This window comes from Oenanthe melanoleuca, chromosome 5, assembly GCF_029582105.1.
Source record: "Oenanthe melanoleuca isolate GR-GAL-2019-014 chromosome 5, OMel1.0, whole genome shotgun sequence".
In the NCBI taxonomy this organism is placed as follows: Eukaryota; Metazoa; Chordata; class Aves; order Passeriformes; family Muscicapidae; genus Oenanthe; species Oenanthe melanoleuca.
In genome coordinates this window covers 7,923,970-7,946,116 of record NC_079339.1, presented here as the reverse complement: position 1 = coordinate 7,946,116, position 22,147 = coordinate 7,923,970, and the positions used below count along the sequence as shown (strand labels likewise).

Below are 22,147 nucleotides of genomic sequence, written 5' to 3'. Positions count from 1 at the left end.
TTTCTCTCTAGTTGGCGTGCAAATAGATTGTCTGTAACCCTAAGATGAAATGTGATTTTCAAGCTGCTCTCCAGAAAGTACCACTATATCTTTTAAACAAAATTTATCTTACAGCGAGTATCTTGTAGTTTCATCTTAAAGATGCTGTTACCACGTACAGCCTGGAGAGGGAAAACAACATTCATTTTTTTTTCCTTTGCGGTAGTAAAATTCACTTTATGAACAAAAACTTTGAACTTGTATGCTTTGGAATTCCTTGTAATTCAGCAGAAACCTGTGGTGTCCTTTCCTGCCATAAACAAGAGCGTGTGTGTGAGTGTAGGACGGTGCCTCAGTGATGAGAATAACACAGTGTTAAGGTACTTACCGCTGTCATTTGTTTGGAAAATGAAGTTTCCGAACACTTAAGCTGATAGAGGAATGTTGGCATCTCCTTACCGGAGCGAGGAGCAGTTTGGACGGCTTAAGCCGTGACAGTTGTGTTAAGGAGCTGCACTGTTTATTTTGCATTGTCACACTGAGGAATACCATATTTTTTCCATGGAAAATTCAGGGAAGCGTCCAGTTTAGAAAAGTATTTTGTGTACCACCCACGGTTTCATGACTTCTGCTGGCCTCTGTTACGGTCAGCTGTTCCATGCTTAACACACGTTTGTGATTTAACTCTATAAAACCAAGAGGCTTGGTCTTTTCAAAAGGGAACCTCATAGAGAGAGAAAAGTAAATGAGCTGTTTTAATTTGAGGGAACAAACCTTTGAAATTGTCAGAGATGGGCTGACTCACCTTCTCCTTCCGGGGTGCATTGATCTCCTGCAGTTTTCCTGTACCCAAGCAATTCTGTGGTTCAGATCACGAGTAGGTGACTGCAGGGAGTCATTGTCAGCATTACTTAACATTTGTGAAATAAATGTGAAGAGCCTTTTGGATGTTCTCTTGGCTCTGGTCCAAGGCATAACTGTAAGTTTCAAGGTCAAACACAGACATCTACACTTTTAACTAAAAGCGCTTGGGTGATTAGAAGGGTATGAGGATGTCGTGTCTGCCAAAACACTTGTCATTCTTCGTTTATCATGGGAGTGATTGTTTGCCACCAGCTCCGAGAAACGGTCTTGTTTCCCTCCCTTGTTCCTTCTTTAGGGAACCTGGAGTAAAATACTTTGGTTCTGGGAACCGAAATGTACATTTCAGCTCTTTGCTCAGTGTTTCTGCCACACAGGTTCTGTGTGTAAAGTGAAGAGTTGGACCCTCACTCAGCTGTTTTTAAAATCTGTTTCTTAGAGAAATTTCCTGGGAAGAACTGCAGTGAGTGAGTGGATGCTGGTGTTGAATGGGAAGAACTGTGAGTGTGCAGGGCAATGCTTATAAATATTCAGAGCACCAAATGGTCAGTTATGATAACGCTCCTGCACAGTGGAAAGCCAAGCAGTCAGTGGCCACAGAAGGATTGGCTTCTGTTGCCTCTTTTGTTGTTCCTGCCTTTCAGATCAATCCTGTCAATAATTGAATGCATTTTTTAAGTCTGGAAATTGAATAAAACCGCACATGAAGGCATCCTGTGATTTCCTGTGACAGTCTGTCACTAGTGTTTTACCTGACACAAGTCAGTGAATCCTCTAAATGGCTTTTCTTGCAGTTGGAAGGCCACAAATGGTTTTATATGGATGCAAAAAAGCTTGAAATGACTTCTCTATTCTTCTCCCTGTAGGAATTGTAAATGAGTAGTATTCACATCATTCTGCACAGTGCTTTCAAATGATCTTGTCTTTTACATTAATTTAAATCTGAAGTAGATCTGGCAGTAAAATAACTGGATTTATTCCTGTTTAAGGAACAGGGAAACTTGCTTTACTGTCACTTCTTTTCTAGTAAAAGCATTTAGTGGAGCACTCATAAATTGCAAACTTGGGGGGTGTGTGTGTGTGTGTGTTGGGTTTTGTTTTATAGCCCTGAGTTTGATGTCAGAGATAAAAAGCACTTAGAGGTTCAGTTGTAGCTCCAGTCAAGCATTGTAATCCCTGGATGAAATCCATGGCGCTGTCCTGTGCAGAAGATTGCATGGGATTATTATAATGGACATTTCTGGCATTATGATCTATTGAATACCATTTTCATTATTAGATCAGGACAGCCTGCTGCTTTGGAGTCAAAGAAACAGTAAGTAAATACATAAATCTTCCTAAATTCTCATGAGGCTGAGGTTTAGACCTGTATTTCTTCAGTGACTAATCTCCCATCAAAGACCACAGCCCAGTCACTGGTCTTGAAGCTTTGGAGGCTGAAAGAGCAATATTGTGTTTTACAACAAATGTGTTTTAATCAACACCTGCTGTGTGAAGGGTAAAGTTTGAAACCCTGTAAATGCTTAAGGGGGAATTCTAATATTAGTTTTAAATAAATAATAATCTGTGGCTTGCTTGTTGACTTGCCCTTACTGTGAAGCTGTTCTTTAATCAACTTTTTTGCTGCTTCTGTGAGCCAGTCTCTGCCCTCAGTGCAAGGTCTGACTTTGTGCTTGGGACTTGGTGGCTCTGCCTTGGAAGGAGGAGGAATAATCTGAGCCTGTGGCCCTGAGTTCTGCCAGGCTGTGGGTGTGTTAATGCTGCCGAGGGTAAGGTCTTTTTAGGCAGACTTCAGGTGGGATGTTGCAAAAACAATGCAATGCTGGAAAGAAAATTAAACCAAAGCAGCAAAAAATGATAAGCAGCTACTGAACAACGTAGCTAATGAAAGGTAAAACAAATGTAAATTGGAATACACATTTTATTTTCTATTTTTATTTACATGGAGATGTATATATACATTGGTAGAGAATGCACTCAGTAGTTTCACAGGGATTTTGAGACACGCTAATTTGGAATATTGGAGTCTTTAAAGTAATAAATTTTTACTCATTTTAAATTAATATGCTTGAGAGGGAAGTTGAAATCTGAATTTACCTTGGGAATGTGATTCTTTTACTTGATCTGCCTATGTTTGGTGCATGGCTCTTTAGACTCTGAGCTGTCAGCACTGCAAATACATTTTGATATTATTGCCCTGTTAATTACAGCACTTGGGTTGTACTGAGCTCTCTGGTTATGGTCAGGCACTCCTGTGTCTGCCAGTCCACCTGCTGTGCTGTTTAATGCATCAGCACATCCTGGCGCTCTGGAGATAGAAGTGTTGACAGATGTTTGGCCAAAGGAAAAAAAAAAAAAAAAAAAAAGGAGGGGGGAAGGGTTGGAATTTAACTTGATAATGCTGTTTCTTCATGTACCTCTTAGCCTAAACACTTGAAGTTCTCCCTGGATGAACTAATCCACAAATGAGTCTTGTGGTTTCCTCAGCTGAGGAAAATAGGGTCTGAAATAATTCTACTTGTGTTTTGAGTTATTTTTCCTAGAAAGGGTTGAGTGGGGAAGTTATAACCTTCCTTCACAGTATGAGGGAGTGGTTTGGACTCTATAAAATTAAACAAGGCATGAATTTTCTTCTCTCTAATACTAATTACTGACAAACCTTATCAAACATGGGCTTAGCATTTGCTGTCACCTACTCTGTGTTCTTTTATAAATTTCACATAATGCAATAATGCAGGTTAAAATTATAGCCAGTTTTAACAGAGAATTTTTTAGAGCTGTGCTGTAATGAAAATTCCTATTTATACCTATCATGTGATCTGAAATAACTTTTTTATTTCTGCATAGTCATGGTACTGTATTGAAATGCAGCATGGGGGGAAAATGACATTTCAATAAGCAGAATGTCCTTTTGTTATCTGAGCTGAACAAACTGGTGTGCTCTGCTCATCAAGGCCCTCATCAATTTTAATAAGCTATCAGCTCCACAAGTCTTCAGGAAAGCACTACGTGGTGGAAGGGGGGCATTTTGGGGAAGAGAGCTGCAAATGCAATCAATAAATGAAACCGAGGGGAAATACAAGGCTCATATGGTGGTACAGCAGGTGGCTTGCAAATGGTTTCAGAAAAAATTTATAAAGTAACTCTGTCTTCTGGGTTACTTTGCCTGAAGCAGGAGTTTGAAGCAATTTTAGGGATTCCTGGGCAGGACTTTGATAACTTAAATACACATTTCCATGCTGGGTGAGCTGGTTGTAGCTATGATCCTATTCCAACTTTGGCTTCATTCACCTCTGGACCCCCAGCCCACCTTGTGTGCTTCTACTCCTACACAGCCAAGAGCTTGGATTTCTATCCACAAATGCACAGGGACAAATTCTTTAAGCCTAAATATTAATGCTTGTACATGCATGCTCACCTCTCCTACAAAAAAAACCAAAAAAACCAAAACAAACAAACAAAAAACCCACACAAAAAACCCCCACAAAAACAAAAAAAAAAATCCAACAAAAAACACCAGGTGCATATCTGCAGATGTTTGTGTTTTTAATTGTACATCTTATGTTAAAGTACAGAGCAAGTAAGGCTTACCTGCCTATTTTTTTCCACTTTACTGTGTGTTTGTATATATATCTTTTAGTTAAAGGAAAATTAAGTGATGTAATGATGTTGTCTTAAATTAATCCTTCACATTGCTGATATTGCCCCATGGCAATAAAATTTATGTCCTTTCAGTAAAATTGGTTAAAGAGCAAGTACTGAAATCCCTCTGTCTATAGGTACCAGCAACAAATGTTGCTGTTGTTTAGATTTTTAGTGGAAACAGTGTTGGTGGCAACTTAACCCTGTGAAACAAAAGAGTTGTCTCTCTTGGAGAGAAAGCTCTGTGGCCTTTTTTGTAAAGGCTGAAATCTCTTGTTACTGCTAAAGTTTGAACCGAGCAAATATTGTTTGGGTCAGGACAGAATTTTATCCCTAAGTGACAACTGAGTTCTGGTGTTTGGTTCATTGATTAATTGATTTTCCAGGTGAAAAATAAAGCTGGTTTAGCTCAAAGATTAGCATTGAGCACCTGTGCAATATCTGGGATGCTGTTACATGTTATTTTGTGTGTCTGTGTCAGCTGAAAATGAGGAATGAGCTCTGAGTGTTCATATTATTAGTAATAAAATGCAGTGTGTTTGATGTACATGCCTTCTGATACTGGAATAACTGGATTTAAATTGGAGATCTTGCAGCTGATTTTGCTGAACTGAGCCACCAGACTGAGGTTTTTTTCTCATATACCCCATCTAATTTCTTATGTGATTTGAAACCACAACTCACCTGATCAAGGGAGAGTTGCTGGTTGTCAATCAACTTCCATAACTGATCTGTAAAATTATGGATTCTTTCTTGAGACCAGCACTCATCCAGAGCATGGGTCATATATATATATATATATATATATATGTTTTGGCTGTCTTAATCCTCCCTAATTTGGGGTTATTCCAAAATTAACTGCAGTGGTAACAAAGAGTAGTGGTGAATTTTGAATAAATTTTGTTTTGATAACGGGGTTGAGATGAAACATCTTTTTTACACTGAAAAATCTTGTTTGGGTAGTAATGTTATTGCAATGTTTTCATGCTATAATAATTTGTGTCTGCTGATAAACATCATGTGATTCAATTACTCCAGTTAATGGTCCATTTAGAGCTTTTTTCTGTCCTGATTTTTCTGTCCCTTTCCTCAGCTTGGTTTTGTAATGGATGGGTCTGCAACAGCTCAAAGGAAATGTTTCAGTTTATGAAGTCCTCTGTTGCAGGAAACATAAGTAAAGTGCTGGAAACACTTACTTACAATAAACAATTCCAAGGTGCAGAGGAGGATGGGTGAGGACTCAAACACTTAAGTTCAGAGAAAGCCGAAGCTCCAAAGTGCCCGCTTGCACTTGAGGGCTTAAACCCAAAATCTTGGTGCTGAAGTAGAAGTAAGTTCTTAAAAAACTCATTTTACAGCAATGCAAGAAAATTGAGTACGGCCAGAAGTGATATTAATGTGATCTTCACTAAATTAGCCTGTGGTGCTTTCTTAAAGGCAAATACATTTCACATTTTACATTTTACTTTTTCTTGAGCAATTTGTCAGTTGTGCCAGTAGAATTCAATAGAAGTGAAACAGAGGCTTGTAAACACAATAAACCCACTGGATACTCAGCAGCACCCAGTTAATCTTTCAGCTGTCTTAATTCTCCTGAATGTTTGGAAACAAGATGAAAATAATTCTCCATTTACATTTAGACTCTCACTTTGCATTTTGTCAGGGCTTTGTTGAGCTTTTCAAGTCAATGTATGTGGTCCTTATTTATAAACATTTCCCAGTGTTGGAGTCTCAGGATTTGCAAACTTGACATTAAGGGAACCCTCTCTCCCTGATGAAGTTAAGCCTTGCCAGTAGACAGCAGGAGGAAATGTCCATTTGCACATGTTGAACTATGAGAATTCAGGCTGATGAACAAAAGGATAAAACCAATAATTTCTGGCGCTCCTCTTGTTTTAATGGGATTGATTTACGTTGTATTTTGAGCATAAGTGCCTGGCATGACATTTGATTAAATCCAGATAAGCCTGAGGCAGCAGTAAATCCAGGACAGTGGTTGCTTTGTGCTTTCTTCACTTACAAATTGAGGCCAAAATACTTCAACAGAACTCTTGATTCTTTTCTGTACAGAAGGGCAGCTACATTTAAAAAAAAATCCCCCACAAATATGTGTGTATATATGTAAAATTGGTGGACCTTGTTGAGAGCATAGTCAATTTAAGGTTTCCAAATTGAGGATTTTTTATGGAATACCAGGTTGGAAGGGACCTGAAAGATCACCTTGCAACTACATGAGTGAGAAGAGCCTTTGAAGTGGAGTTGCCTTGTTTGCATCGTAAGATTTGTCCCAAGAAAGCATCCATAGAAAGAGGAAAGGTTTGTTCCTTTCACCCCCAACACATCCAGACTTGCCTTTGGCCTTGGGTCACAAGCCAGGCAGGATCTGTGAGCTCAGCCTGGTCCTTGGGAAGGGTTTGGATGCAGCAGGTGACCTGGTGAGCTTGGCAAGGCAGCAAGGAGAGGCCAGCAATGGGCAGGGCATGGCTGAGGTGGTTTTGTCAAATCCTAACTCAAATGTCTGCCTGCAGCCTGCCAGGGTGGTGGCCGCACTTCTGTGAGCTTGGGAGATGTGGGATAGAATTAATAGCGTGGAAGCAGCTTCTCAGGAAAGGGGATGATGTGACTGCTGTGCTCTTCAGGAGGGGACACTAAGAATTAAATGGAATTCTGAGCTGTAAAATCCTTGTCTACTAAAATCTACTGCAGGTGAAAGCCCCTTAGAATTGTAAACTTCCTCCTCATCTGCTCAAAACCTGTTCCTTAATGATTTGATTCCTAGTCCAGCTGATGCTGTGTGAGGAGCTCCTCTGTGGGGCAGTGATTTGATTGGTCTTTGCTGTGATTTCACTGAAGCATTTCTCTGAAATTGCCTCTCAGCAGAGCCAGGGTGCTGGGCTGCAACTTGGGAGCATCATTAAATCAGGTCTCAGGGATTGTTTGGTGCTCTTTGTGTGGCTTTGACCCAGACACTCAGAGGTCAGCTGTACACCTGAGCACTTGTCAGTCTTGTTCTGGTTGTTTAATTGTTACACCTGGACCATCTCTTTCTTAAAACCTGCATGATGTTCACATCATGTTGTACTTGACCTGCTTCAAGTCTAAATCAAGCAAAATGCCAGAACAATCTGTCATGAGGCTGCATTTAGCCCTCCCTGTCCAAAAATTAAAAAAGTCTTGATATAAGCAAAAAAAAAAAAGAGGAAAATGTGCTTGAACAATTACTGTAGTTTTTGTATAGTGACACTAAAATGCTTGAGATGATGAAGAGTGTTTGTGGTAGAATCCTGGGATAGAGACAAAGAGCTGAAGCCAAATAAACATTTCAGAGCAGCTTTTCAGTTTGTGGATGTAGATTTATAACAACTTATAAATTTGCTGTGGGGCCGTGCAAGATCAAAGTAAAATTTGTTTATGATATTTTGGGGATGAGAGGAAAGGAACACTACAGAAGACATAATCTGCTTGTCCCTTGCTTCAGTGTTTATAACATCACAGTCCATGTTGAATACTTCTGTTGCTTTAATTTCTATCCCAATCTGGAGTCTGTTGCCTGGGACCTGGAGAATAAAGAAGAAAATATAACTCTGTTTATGCTGGGGCTTATACATTAAAAAGATAAGCATGCAGAGGCATAATTATCTATTATTTTTTTAATCCTGTATAGCTCTGGATTTTTTCCTGGTTAATTCCAAGATGACAGTGAATAAATTTTCTTCTAATATTTACATTTTATTGTTGGTGAATAAACACATTACTGTTGGAGCTGAAGGACAAGAGTTGAATATTGGCAGACAGTTAAAGTAGGGAATTAGGTCAGTTTTGCCTCATATTCTTCAAACTGTTTAGTTTTTGATGTTTTACTGGAATTTAGTAGAAGTCAGTTTCTTGTTTTTGTTTAAATGACTGCCCAGTACTCCAGGCACCCTGACTCATGTCAGGTGAAAGCAAAAACCAGAGATTCGAGCTGCTTTTAGGCAGTTCACTCATCTTTATCTTTGATTCTTCTTACAAATAGTTGTGTGAGGTTCCTTTATATTTCTTTCCCACTTTTTGTGCAATTTCCTGCGATAACACCACAGGCCTAACCAAAACCTTAGGGATGGGTGTTCATTGTAATAATATGAGATAATATATAATGAAATGTATTTCCTCTGTGGGGGTGGCTGTAAGTTCTCTTTAATTGCACATTGAATTTCTGCGCTTTGGTTGAATGTTATCTTTGTTCCAGCCCCCCACCCGCTTTTGTGCTCAACTTGCACTGGTGATTTTGTTTAGTCTAGAGATCATAAGAGTTTCTCACAAGCTGCATTGATACAGTTTTATTACTATCTTAGTGTGGTTTCTGGTACTTTTAAGCTATTATATCAATTTTATAATGTGTCTGTGGATTTTTGCACTGTAAGGACAGTTGGACAGAGAGGGAAGAAGGTGAAAAACTATAATGGTAGTGACCAATTCATAATCTTTACTGTTGTTTTTAATAAACTATCTCATTCTGTTGTCAATGTATAAAAACTTCGAAAGCTTTTTTTCCCACAGGAAGTGTTATGAAATTTTCTGTTATGCTTGGTCAGCATATGTTGAAACTTTGGCTTGAATGAGTATCATTTTTGGTCAAATCTGAATGAAAATCAGGAGATTAGTCAGAGTTGTTGTCAATGACTTGCTACTGAAAGAAGCTCAGAGTCCATGCAGGAAATGCTGCTTACCTCGAAGTTTCACCTGCTGCACCCAAAGGAATAATTTCCAATTGATTTAACAGGTACTTGATCAGTTTTTGCTTATCAGAAAAGACTGGATTCCTTTTGAAGCAGTTGCCTGGGTTCAGAATGGCTTGGATTGAGGCCATGTGTTTGTCTGAGGTGGTTTTGTTTTAGTACTTTGTAATAAATTTAAGGGATTTACACCTTGAAGTGGGAGAAGCTTTGGTTTTGGTGACCATTCCTTCCATGGAAAACCTGGATGGGGGCATTTAAAACATCTGTGCCCTGAGGTAGTTTTGTGGATGTGCTGGTGAGTGCAATGTGGGTGTTTTTTTGTTAATGTTATTCCTTTGGAAAAGTGTCCATCCTCCAGCTCCCTTCTCTAAGGTCAATGCCAGATGCAGAGTCTCTTATTAAAGCCACTCAAGGAAGACTCATGCTCAACATTTCTCCTTGAAAAGCAACCTTGGAATTGTTTCTGACACTTTTTCCCTGTGTGTGTAATTCCCGTGGCTCATGTTTTTGTAGCAGACATGTGGAAATGCAGCTTTCACCATAAGTTATTTTGTGGGATGATGTATGTGCTGCACATCCATAAATTTGGGGAGGGGGCTGTCTTGCTTTGTTTTCAAACAGTTGAGGTGACCTTGACCTGCTGAAATTGAGTGATAAAACTCTGCGTTTTCTTGTACCTCCACAGCAATTTGGAATATTCAAAATTCTCCTGTTATGCTGTGATGATGTATATGCAAGGCTGTGAGATTGTGGTTTTTCACGTTCACTGCAAAAGGCCAGAGCTCCCCTAAGGCAAGCACAATTTATAAATGAAAATTAATATAATTTATTAGCATGCAGGTAACCCTTAGACTTAGATAATTCCTAAGTTATGGCAGAAGATAGCGAGCTGGCACGGGGCATTTGGCCTTGCACCATCTGCAAAGCCCGCACTCCAATTTTCTGCTGTTGCCATGGGCTGCAGACTCAGACAGGAAATCATGGTAGGATGGGAAAGGGTCCAAAATACACACAGCCGGTATAAGGTTTGCAGTTAAAAGAGTTTGAGAGAACAGGCTATCTGTTCTGCTCACCAGGCAGGGCGAAGTAAAGCTGCCTTGTGTGCGCGTGCCCGCGCGCTTTAAATGTCTTTTTATATTTTATACCCTCATTTTTTTAAAAGCTTGAATTTTTTCCACGTAATGTAACCTGTGTAACTTCAAATGATCCATTTATATATGAGGGGCCTGATTCAGCCCTCACTTAATTGGTCATGCTGGGCTGAAAGCAGAGGAGGAAGGAGTAACCACATGGAGCTTGGGGCACATCAGGCAGAGGAGCAGCTCCTGCCTCCCCTTCCCACCGACTCATTTTGGGGGTTCAGTTCTGTTTTCAGGGATCAAGGCTTGGATTCTGTGCACCTGGCTATGTGTGGCTATGGGAGGCTGCTGTGGGTATTGCCCATGAAGTGACAGGAATCCAGAACGTGTTTGGTTAGTGGAGCTGGGTCACTTTCTAGCCCTGGGTAGATCACAGAGTCAGAGTTATTAATGCATTTTCCTTGAGCTGTAGGTTAAAAAAGGGAATACTGCAGTGACTTGCTTTGGAGAGGAAAAAGTTTTCTTATCTGCCTATGAGAGATAAGCACAATAATCTGTGTGTAATGAGCTGCGCAGTCTGCAGAGCTTCCAGTGTGTCTGAAGAGTAGCGTAGGACTGGTCACCTTATGCTGCCTTGACAGATAGGGAGAGAGGATAATTTCTCCAGCAGTTCCTAATTTAATTTTAGTAAAGGAGATGCTCCTTAACTAAAATTTACAGCAAATCTACAGTGAGCATCATGCTTGGGAGGCATTCTGGACAGACAGAACAGGAGCTCAGCTAACTTCTTGTGGTGAAAACCTGCTTTAAAACTTTCTCTCCCAGGCCCATCTGCAGTTTTTAATTCTGACTGAAAGGAGCCATATAAGAGGGTGGTTTGTTCTCCAGGCATTTTCCTGTTTGGCTTGTGTATGTAGTGCCTCTCCAGCTGCTTGGAAGAATGGAACTGTGAACAGGAGTAAGGTGAGGTCTGTGTGTTACACTGCCAGATATTGCTGGATGCACTGGTGATGTATCTGTCAAGAATGAGACTGGAGCTACCAATTAATCTCATTAGGAATTAAAAACTTCAGTAGGGTTTAACCCTGGGCCTAGGATCAGTGACTGAGGCAGTTTATTTCATGACCCTGTATCTTCCAGTAACTGCTGCCTTTTTATGTGCAATGTATTGTCAGAAAGATTTGCTGCTTTTCCTTTTTGATTTTATTTAAATCTGACGGGGAGATAGTGTTCAAATGGCAGACTGTCTCAGCCAAGCCATCTGCCTGAGCCCTCAGCAGCGCATTGTATTCCTGAAAGAAGCATTCTAGTGAAACATCCCAATTCTGAAAAGTTTGAGCTGATTCTACATTAAAAGAAGTGATCCAAAACGCTGCTGGTGATTTACATGTGAACACTGCCAAGTATTTCTCTGATGAGAGTGCATAACAAAGGAGTGCTCGAGTGGTTGAGTAAGGCTGATTGGAGCAATCTGTTGTGGGCTGCAGCTCTTTCTGATACTCCACAATGGTGAGGAGCTACTGTCACTTGTATTTTCAATCTGAATTTTGCTTAGAGGTACGAGATCTTTTGTTGTCAGGTCCCTTGAGCCAGTTGTTGGGGGGGGGAGAGACAATATTTCTTGCTTTAAAATATTCATGGAGCTTGCATGGGCTGGCTTCAGCTGACTTTGTCACCCAGAGTGATTTCTAGAAGACGACAGAGAAGTTGTATTTGATTCATCTTAATTAGGGCTTGATAGACACATTCTAATTTGACTTCTGGGTCTGAATATGGATCTGCATTAATAACCAACTGCTCTCCTAACCTTGCTTTTTGTTCTCAGCTGTTACTGAGGAGTTTGCTCAGGGAATAGCTGGAAAAATGTGAAGTATTTGTTGTGCAGGACTGGTTCATCTGAGGACACTTTTCCGTTGTTCACGGACAGCAGGTTATTTTCTGGGCTTGTTCTGTGATGAACAGCACGAGCTTTAGGAGACTCGTGTGGGAGTGATTTCTTCTACTTTTTTCTTTGTGATTTGCTGTTGAAATGAGGCAGGTCATAGAAAGCAGCTGCTTATTTTGGAACAAAATCAGCATAACACATTAAAGAACTCATTAATCACTTAGCTCGACCTTCATTTATTATTAAAAAAAAAACTTACTGCATCTCTTGTACATTTTATAATGCCAGGGATCCTAAGACATATGTTGTATATTCAGATCTACAGTTTAAGAGCATCAAATAGAGGTATAATAGGGAGTAAAACCAAAAAAGGTTCCTGTTGAAGCACTGGCTCTCCTTTTACTCATTTTTAGGAGTGGGAGGTGGCTGTATACATACCTGCACAAAGAACTGCTCTGAACTCTCCTCTTACGTAGATTTTTGCCCTGGGATGGTGGCTTCTTCCCTTTGTCCAGTTTTGCCGAGACAAAAGCCTTCACTTTCCTAAAAGTCTTTCAATACATAAAACAGCTTCTGCATCTCCTCTCCCCTCGAAAATCCCAGTGCTTATTTTACAGCAGGACTTTCTGTAGTTAAACCCTCGAGTTCCTTGGGGATATCTTTCTTATATATCCCCAGTGTAGTCCTAATAGTATGAGAAGAGCTTACTACATTATAATCATGTTAACTTGCTACAGATTTGGGTTTTTTTTGAGGAGTGGAAGTAAATGGATCAACCCTAAAACCTAGATTAGTTTTGAGACAGAGAAAGGGATCAGTAGATTTGGTCAGAAACCTGCTCAGTAATTGACTAATAATGTAATTGTCTATTCCTGCAAGCCAAAATGGGATCATAACCACGGGATCAAGCTTCTATTTAGCCTTTAAGAAGGGTACTCAAGCAGTATTTTCATTTTATTAGGAGGGCACAGTCAGGTTTGTGTGGTCGTTAATATATAGGAGTTCATAAAACTGGCAGCCTTAATTGGATATAAGGGTTAGTAAAGCATGAGGTGAACCAGAATGAGATCTCTTGGGGTCTGAGTTGTGCCTCCTCTTAAAATACGCATGGCTTGGCACAGTGAGAAGCTGGGGCTGAGACCAGCGTAGTATTAATTTTGTTTGAATAATGGCATTCATGTGCTTATGCTAATGAGTGTGTTCTGCTGCCCGTCCTGCAGATTGTGGAGTGGACTCTGAGCATATTTCACATCTCTAGTGCTTATTTCACATCCTTAATGGCTTCCTTCTGCAACAGAGCCTGTCTTGATTCCCAGTGATGTAATGGATCAGAACCTGACCTTGCTGCACTGCTTTTCCCACAACTGTTGTGCAGCAATCACACAGCTGTTCACTGATTATTAATTTTTTTTCCAATTGGCTTCTTTGGGATACATTATTCTTTGGCCCCAACTTCCTAATGTAAGTCATCAGCCACTCTTTGGTAACAGCATTCAGGCAGTGCAGGCGGCAGTGTTGAAGGCTTTAAGTATTGCTGAAGTGTTTGGGTCTGCTCAAAATGTTGAATGAATATTAGGTTTATTTTTACTGGTGGGGAATTATGTGCTTCCTTTGCCCCTCTCTTTTCCTCAGTTTATGACAAGCTAAGACAAAAGCAGCATTTAATAAAGGAGTGAGTTGTTTCAAATAGAAATATCACATAAGCTTTTTTTCTTGGTAGTGTCATGGATATGTGCTCTGTTCAGCATCAGGGAAGTTGCAGTTCAGTGTGGTTTAGGGTTTATTTGTGGGGGTTTTTTGGGATTTTTCAAGTATTTTTGATTGATTCATTGTGAAAGTATAATGAGCTGATGAATTAAACCCAAGAAGGGGTGGGAGGAGGAATAGAAATTAATACTTTGCAAGCTGGAAATCTCAGCTGCAGTGCACTTTAGAATCACTGAAATGCTGGTTAGGTTTTGCTCCTGGAGGTTGTTTAGTCCATTTCCACTTCTGCTTGGACTCCTGCCAGAACTAGATCAACTGAGCAATGGCTTTACATCTCTAAATCTTGAAAGCATCCCTGTGGTAGGTCCCACAGCCTCAGTGAGCAACCTGCTCACTTTTTTTCATGAAGAAGTTTCTCCTGATACCCAGCATGAGGCTCTTAAATCACTGTTTGTGCCAGTACCCATCATGTACTGCTTATGAGAATTTGACTCTGTAACCTTTGTATCCACCCTTCAGATAGTTGTAGGTGCTTTTTAAACTGGGCTTAGGTGTCCTCAAAGCCAGATTCTACAAGCCCAGGTCCCATACCTTCACCATTCCAGGCAGAGACCGTCTGGTCTCTCTGCAGTTTATCCACATTCCACTTGAAGCAGGGAGCCTAAAGTAGTGTTCCCCACAAACCTGCTGAGGCTGCTCATGAAGGGATTGAGCAAGCTGGACCTCAGGATCAGCTGCTGTTCTCTGATCATTATCATTACATTGCATTGTATGGTTTGCCCCCATCTCTGCCTCACCTTGAGTGCAGGAGACCTTTCAGGTTGGAAAGTGCTGCTGAATGATGTGGTTGAGGCTGTGACTGTGAGGTGGAAAAAGAGAAGTTTCAAATGTAGAATTTTCATTGTCAGAGCACGAAACTCAAGAGAGCGCTTTGGTGTTTCCATAGAGAAATTACTTCATTTCATGACTGGGATGCTTGCTGCCACAACCAGGGGTTGTTGAGTTCCTTGGTACACATCACTACAGTCAAAACGATTTCTGTTGTTTAAAAAAACTGAAATGAAACAAAAATGAAAAAGCTACCGCATCTCCAAACCATCAAAAAACTCCCCGAAAACCTCAGCAAAATCAAATCAACAAAAATCCTCTAAGTCTTCTGTGGCAATTGAATATTATGGCTTTTTTTTGCAAACTCACCTGAGTTACAGCTATTGCAGTGTGAGAGAATGTCAGTGTCCAGACACCTTCAAAAACAAGAGTTTAAAGTCTGACTGTGAGTCTGCTTCTGCCTGAGATCTGGTCTCAGGTTTCAGTGCTTGTTTTCTTTCTCCTTTCCTCGCCTTTCCTGTTCCCCCAACCAGAATTGAAGGCACAACCTACCGGATGATTTTAAGTTTAGAAGATGGGGAAGTATTTTACAGCTGACTCTCTTTTGTAATTCTTCATCACTGGCTGCCCTTTCTGAATTTAGTCATTTGCATGAATGCTGCCTCCATGTACTTGGAGAATTGAGGCACTCTGTGCAACTGGGGATGTGAGAAGCAAATATTTTGGTTTCTCCACCCACTTCATTGTGGAGCTTTCACAAAAACCAAAGGCTCATTCAACATTTCTTCAGAAGAATGTGGCTCTAAACACTGCTTGCCGAGGAACACAGGTACGGGATTATGTTTTAGTCTTACATAACCCTTAAAAACATAATGTCACCACCAAAAATTACAGACCAATAATATAAAAGCAAGTAGTTGAAGAGGATTTTATACCAATTTAAAATAGCAATGCTGGTGACAGTGCAAGTTTCAGGGTAGCCACACTGCTTTCCTTCCAACTTCCATTTATTTTGCTTCTAGGGTTATAAACTTTAGGGAAGAGAGGGATGGAGACCGTGACACTGAAAGTTATTCTGTCTTAACTTGTTCAGCTCTTGAACAAAGCTCCTAAATCTCGAGATTTTGAAGTAATTAGTAAAAATAACTGATAAGAGTTGTAACTTTCTGTCCTTTGGAAGTGCTGAGCATGTGCTGAACCCTTCCTTGAAGAGGCTGGATCCCATTAGCCAGCAGTGCCATTTCTGGATTCAGAGTTCCCTCAGAGGAATGGAGGAAGAATAGACACTTCTTTTTGACATAATTAAAAACTCTGGAAAATGTCAGCAGAGGTAATGCTGACTAATGAGGTATAGACTGTAAATATTGGTATATCCCAGAAGAAGGTGTCCTCCTGTGTGGAGCAGTGGAACTAAATTTGGTTTGGTAGTAGCAAGAGGGAACTTGCTCCCTACACACAGAATCGTGTCTGTCTTGCTCTAATTGAAGTAAACCCCCTGTGAAATTGCTACCCAGAAATGACCTCACCAAGGCTGTTTGCTCAAGCTCTTGGCAATCAGTTTTGAATACTTAATGCAGTAGTTAGAAAGCAGCAAAACCCCCCCATGTGCTAGAGAATGAGTTGAAGTGTGGCGTTGTCCATTACACCAAAATGCTCTGTAATTCCTCTCTGCTTTTAGTTGAAGAAAATAATTAAAATGGTATTTTAATGTTGCATTTATTAGTTACACCCTGCCATGTGAAATCTAAAGAAATGGCTCTGTGTAGATGCTAAAAATGCCAGAGGTTAACTGTGCTTCAACATTTCATATTAATCTGAGTAACAAAATACAAACATTACGGAGGAAAAGAGTCTTGCAGTGCTCTTGTTGCCAGTGAGACTTTGAATTTAGGTAATTTCATGCATGCAGAGGTAGACTTTATTTTTCCTTCATCAGCTAAAATAACAGTAAAGCTCAACTTGGTATATTTATTTAATGAAACACAGGATCCTTGCCCTGATGGTTTTAATCAGTCCCCTCGCTATGCGGTAATTAGGGGTTCTCTCCCTTGGTTCTGTTTTTACTTAACTTTCAGAATGTGCAGCCAGTTTAAGTTTCGAGAGATACTTGCACTAAATGTTGCCTCATTTACATGTAGATTATCCAGAGGGGACCCTTAAACACACACTCACGTTACAGAAATGCAGCCCCTTTCAGCACTTTCCCATTCAGGGAGCAGCGTTCTCCAGGAAAGTGTTATCTTTTGTCAGGAACTAATTCATTCCACTCGGGGGATGTGACCAGCCCTTTGATTCCTAGCGCACACGAGGATTCAGAAGCTGGAGGTGGCTCAGAGCCAGGTTTCCCTGTGTCCCGATGGATGCAGCTCTGCTAATTCAGGAGAGCATCCCTGAAATCAGGTTCAGGCTGTGCATCTGTCACAGGCGAGCCCTGTATTAAGCATAGGTCCAGAAATGGCTTTTTTCTGACCAGAGCCTGTCACTGCTTTTCATCTTTGTTTAATAACCAGCTCCCTTCAAGGGACCTGAGAAATGTTGCATTTGTGCCTCTGCCTGTGCAGCTGGGCGCCATTTGCTCCTGGCGGCTGCGGAATTGCAAGAGACTCAAGGAAGTAGAGCAAATATAGAGCATTTAAAGCTCTCTAAAACAGCTTCCCTGCATAATGTGTGATGTTAAAATACTAGGTGGCACTTTGGTCCGGTGTAAAAGTTTTATTGGTGTGAGTTTGAGTCAGCCACGTTATTCAGGAAGCCACTACTGAGCTCTCAAGTCATCTGAAACGTGTGCTAGTAAAACCCTTTTTTATAAAGCAATCTAACCTCATGCAAGCTCCCCATGTAACTCGTCATCTGTGTCCTGGGATTTAGCTGGTGGGATGTTCGGGCTGCTGGTTTGTACAGGTACTCTGCTTGTAAATCCAGACAGGAGTGAGCTTCTCCCAGTCCCAGGATTTTGGAGAAACCACCTCTGCATTGTGCTGAAAGCTATTAATTAAACTTTTCTCATTGCAGAACCAAGCCCTGCTGTGCGGGTTCATTTCCCTCCCCAAGTACTAGGAAGGAATTTGTAAAGTTTTATCCAGCACACCATGTACTTACATGTTTCTGATCCTACTGTAGTTGTGTCTGGTGTCTTTTCTACAAGCATAGATATCAAAAAGCCTTCCCAAAAATGTGATCATGGAAGGGATGACACTGAGTGGAACTGGAGTTTGGAATTGTAAAAGGGGAAAGAAAGTTCTGTTTTATAGCTTTTATCTCAGAATAAATTAATCTGAGAATAGAGTAACAGGAGATTAAAGCATCTGAGTTGGAAATACAAGTCAGTAGCTGGAGAGATTTGGGCTCAGAGCTGGGACAAATGGTACAGGAGCATTGCTCCCCAGATGTGGATATACACCTCACTGTTTTCAAAGCTCCCATGCCACAAGTATCTTTCTGCTCCCATGCTTGGGAACACTGATAATTGTGAAATGCCCTCACAGCAGAAATGCAGTGTTAGGATGAGGGTCTCTTGTGTTCTGAAGGTGGTGGGATCTCTTGTTATTTATCTAAAAAGGTGTTCAGATTCTGAGCTAAATAGATCTTTCCAGGCTTTTTTGCTCACTTCTTTGATCTGGTTTGGCACTTTTCTCTTTCATTCTGTTGTAATTTTTTTTCTTTGCAGCTCAGCTGCTCTTAATCACAATAGCTTATGAATTTGAGTACATAGCTTAGCTCTGACTTTGAGGGGATTCATCTTTACATTTTTATCATAAATAACAAACTCAAGAAACTGGCAATGTGATTTAAACAGTTTCAATAGGAAAGCTTGTGATGCATTGTGAGAAACCTGTTTCACTGGTACCAGTAGCAGTCTATTAACTGCAGCTTAACTTTAAACTTACACTTATTGCCCACAAAAAAAACTTCATACACTTAAAGCAAAGGTAATTTTCTGTTGTGAAGAAGATGTGTATATGTAAGTTCTTTTAAAAATACAGTTGTGGAAGAGTTGTGCATGAATGCTGTGGTTTGGAAACCAAGCAGGAGGTGGAGATTGAAGGAGGAATTCTGAGCATTTTGTTTTGCATTCTCCTCCCTACCCCCCCCCCCCCACCCCCCCCTCAAAAAAAGCGGCCAAAAAACCCCTGTAAAACAAAACAAAAACAAAACAAAAAAAAAATGGGAAGGATGACCAAGAATGAGAATTGCTATGAGCAAACAGCAGGGAACCCAGCATTGAATGGATTTACTGTAATAGTAGTACACTGTAGTTAGTTCTGTAGTAGCATCCTGTGAAGAGGTGTAGGAGAGTGAAGTTCTAGGTGTGTCCCCTGCTTTCCTGAGGGATCAAATATTATTTCTGCTTTTGTGTTGTCTGATTGGCCTGGATGAAGTCAAAATATTTGCAAACCTCTCCAGGTTTATCCACGTTATTTCTAGGGAATGTAGCAGTGGATGGGAAGTTTGTGGGTGAATAAACGTGACAAGATTTGAAAAATGGGGTCTGCGTTCACTGGTGGGGTTGTTTTGTGGGAAAAGGAAAACTAATCCCTTTGGGGGAAAAAGGAAAAGGGAAGCAGATCCCTTTATGAAAATAAAGACATGTATGGGATAGATTTTTCTTGTATTTTGAGTTCCTTTTTTTATTTTTTCAGCAACGCCTGACTTTATTTAAGTTGAATATTTATGCTAATTAGTACAGCACCATACCCATTATATTGATGCGGCACTGAAAATTCAATTAACTGTCCAAGACCACCTTTTAAGTCAGTATTAAAGTCGGGATTGAGTTCTGTATATCCTGGCTGGCTTAAGTTTTGGGTTTTTGTGGTCTCCCTATGTGAAAATCTAGAGCTTAAGGATTCCAGAGGACAAGTTGCACTTGGCACAGCACCAGTTGATGATGGGAATTATTAGCAGTGATTTTATACTGTGAGCATCAAGCCTTCAGTGAAAATAAGAATATCTTACTGCAGCAAAAATCACTCATGCTTGCAATAAATTCCACAACTGCTTTGAACTGCTTGCTGATCTGATGTTTTATCTCCAGCCTGGCAGGCTGGGACAGAAGAAGAGCAGCGAAAATCTAAGTAGCCAGATAACTCTGGGGATTTCCATTCAGCTCAGCTGTGGCACTCTGTCAGATTGAAAGTCAGTGATGGAATATTCTAAGGAATACCCTGTGTACAGTCAGCCACATTTGAGTAATATTTCCACGTTGTAGAAGAGCAGAGCCCTGTGAAACCTCATTACAGAACATGTTGGTGCAGCTCCCCAGCAGCAACTTCCACATATCTGCCTGGTGACAAATGCTGGTTCAGCCCAGCAACTTCTGCTTTCTGAGAAGCCAAGGTAGTTTCCTTGTTGCAGATGATGGGAAGGTCTCTTTCTCTTTCTCTCTCTGAAGGTCAGGCATCTATTTTTGGATTCAGTTTGCATGGCGTTGGTGATGACTCTGCTGGGTACGTCAGAGGCTGTCATCATTCTTTTTTAAAAAATTCTCCAGCTGATCAGAATTAGGGCATACCAGGCACATGAGGAAAGTCTCTTTTCCCCTTTCAGCTATATGGAAAAGCTGTGTGAGTTCTCTGGGTAGATCCCCAAGTGTTGTAGGCAGCGTAGAGGTGGAGAAGATGACACACAAGAATGTGTGTGCTACTTCTAGCTCACACCCTGCTTACAAAACACCACAAGGGCTCAAGCCTTGTATAAATAAACCTATAAAACTTACTATTATAATAAATAACTTGGAATTTTTATTAAGTACTTCTTGTTGGTATTTTGTGAGTACTAAATAAGCTTTGTAGTGCTTATTAAGGCAGAAGGTATTGCAACTTTAAAACAGAAAGGAAAATAAGAAATGTATGCAGAAGTGGTTTGTTTAAAATGACACCAAAAAGTGGCAAAACTGGAAAGAATCTTTGAATCTGAGTTGATATTTTGATGCTACCTAATGGCCAGAAGTGCTGCTAATTTAGGACTTCTGCCAGTTCTTCAGTAATTGAAACAAAGCTGTCCTGAATGTGCTGTGAGGCTGCAGCAGAATTCAGGAGTTTTCAGAGCAGCCCCAGGACCACATGAATTTACAGTCCACAAACAGTGGAGGGGGGACACGACACAGCAAAGCATCTTTAGCATCCTGTTCTATTGCCAGACAAGAAATGGGATGCTGTCTTCCTGAAATTCCTTTGGATATGGAGAAGTTATCAGAGGATGGTCCGCTTGAGACTTAGGGGACAAAAGGTTTTGCCATGCTTAGGCCATGGAGCGTTGACTGTTCATTTTAAGGAATTATTCTGGTTAGAGATTTTGCAGGGAATTGTGCTGGAGAGAAATGCTCCTGCAGCAAGTTGAGAATGGGAGCTGCTTTCTTGGATTGAGCCAACTCTCAGTGCATCACACATGATTTGATTACAAAATGCCTTTCCATGTTGAAAGTGAAATCTCAGTCTGTTTCCATTTGGTCCTTCCCAGGAGAGGTTTTTATTCCTTTTACAGCCCTCTGGTAGATGCTGAAGGTGAAGGGGGGATGCATCTGCTACTGCGTTTTTCTTTATGGCAGCTGTATAGAGTTCATTGCTGTCTATTTTGCAAAACTTTACCAAAAAAATAATCAATCCCCCCTCATTGTTTTTATGGCTCCTTTTAGAACTGCAACTCCATTCAGTGTTAACATTGAATAAGAACTGGTTTAGCACAGATAAAAGCAGCTTCTGTCATGAATCAGCTAAGAATATGATTTCTTTTTTTAATTACAAATAGAAAATTCCAAAGGCCTGAGGAAGTTCACTAGCATAACTTAAATATAAAACAAAAAGTTGTGATTTATTGCTTTCAGATCATGCTCTGACTTTACCAAATGGATCTGGTGTTCATCTGAGCTCCAGTTGTGTATCTGAAATGAGCATCTGGGCTTCTATCTCTTATCTGCAAAGAAACCTGTTTTAAACAATGGCCCTTCAGACCAATAAAAATTAGTTACTCAATAAACTTGGTTATTTAAGGTAAAATCAAATTCTTCATGGAAATTTAGGCTCGGTCCATAAATGTGTGTCACCATAAATTTATCTGGCTGAGTAAACTTGTAACAACAGTCCTGAATTAGACATAAAGAACAGCTTTTACATAAGTCATGTTAAACCTCTGGAAATGTTATTGATTTATGAGCGGCTGAATTTCCTGGTTGCTAAATTTGTTCTAAAATGTCTCTTCCTCTGGAGAAAAATAATTTTCAAGTGTTGGTCTCGCTGGCTCTGCATAAGCTGTGGGCTGGATTCATCCTGATGTGCCTTGCAGAGCTGGTCTAACACCTTCTGGTGTTCCTACCACAAGGCAGGACAGGACTTGAGTGTGGATCTCTCCACCTCCTCCCCAGCCTGCCTGGTTGCCTGGGCACCCAGATGTTCTTCCGAGGGAAATGGGAGTTTCCAGTAGAGTTGCAGCAGCACATTTGGGAAAGTGGG

At 40.5% G+C, this 22,147-nt stretch overlaps 1 protein-coding gene across 1 annotated transcript in view; it reads left to right on the top strand.

The window, feature by feature from the left end:
• ABTB2 (ankyrin repeat and BTB domain containing 2) overlaps nt 1–22,147 on the top strand; it is a 110,866-nt gene that overhangs the window by 1,420 nt on the left and 87,299 nt on the right. The gene's annotated exons all lie outside the window — the stretch shown is intronic.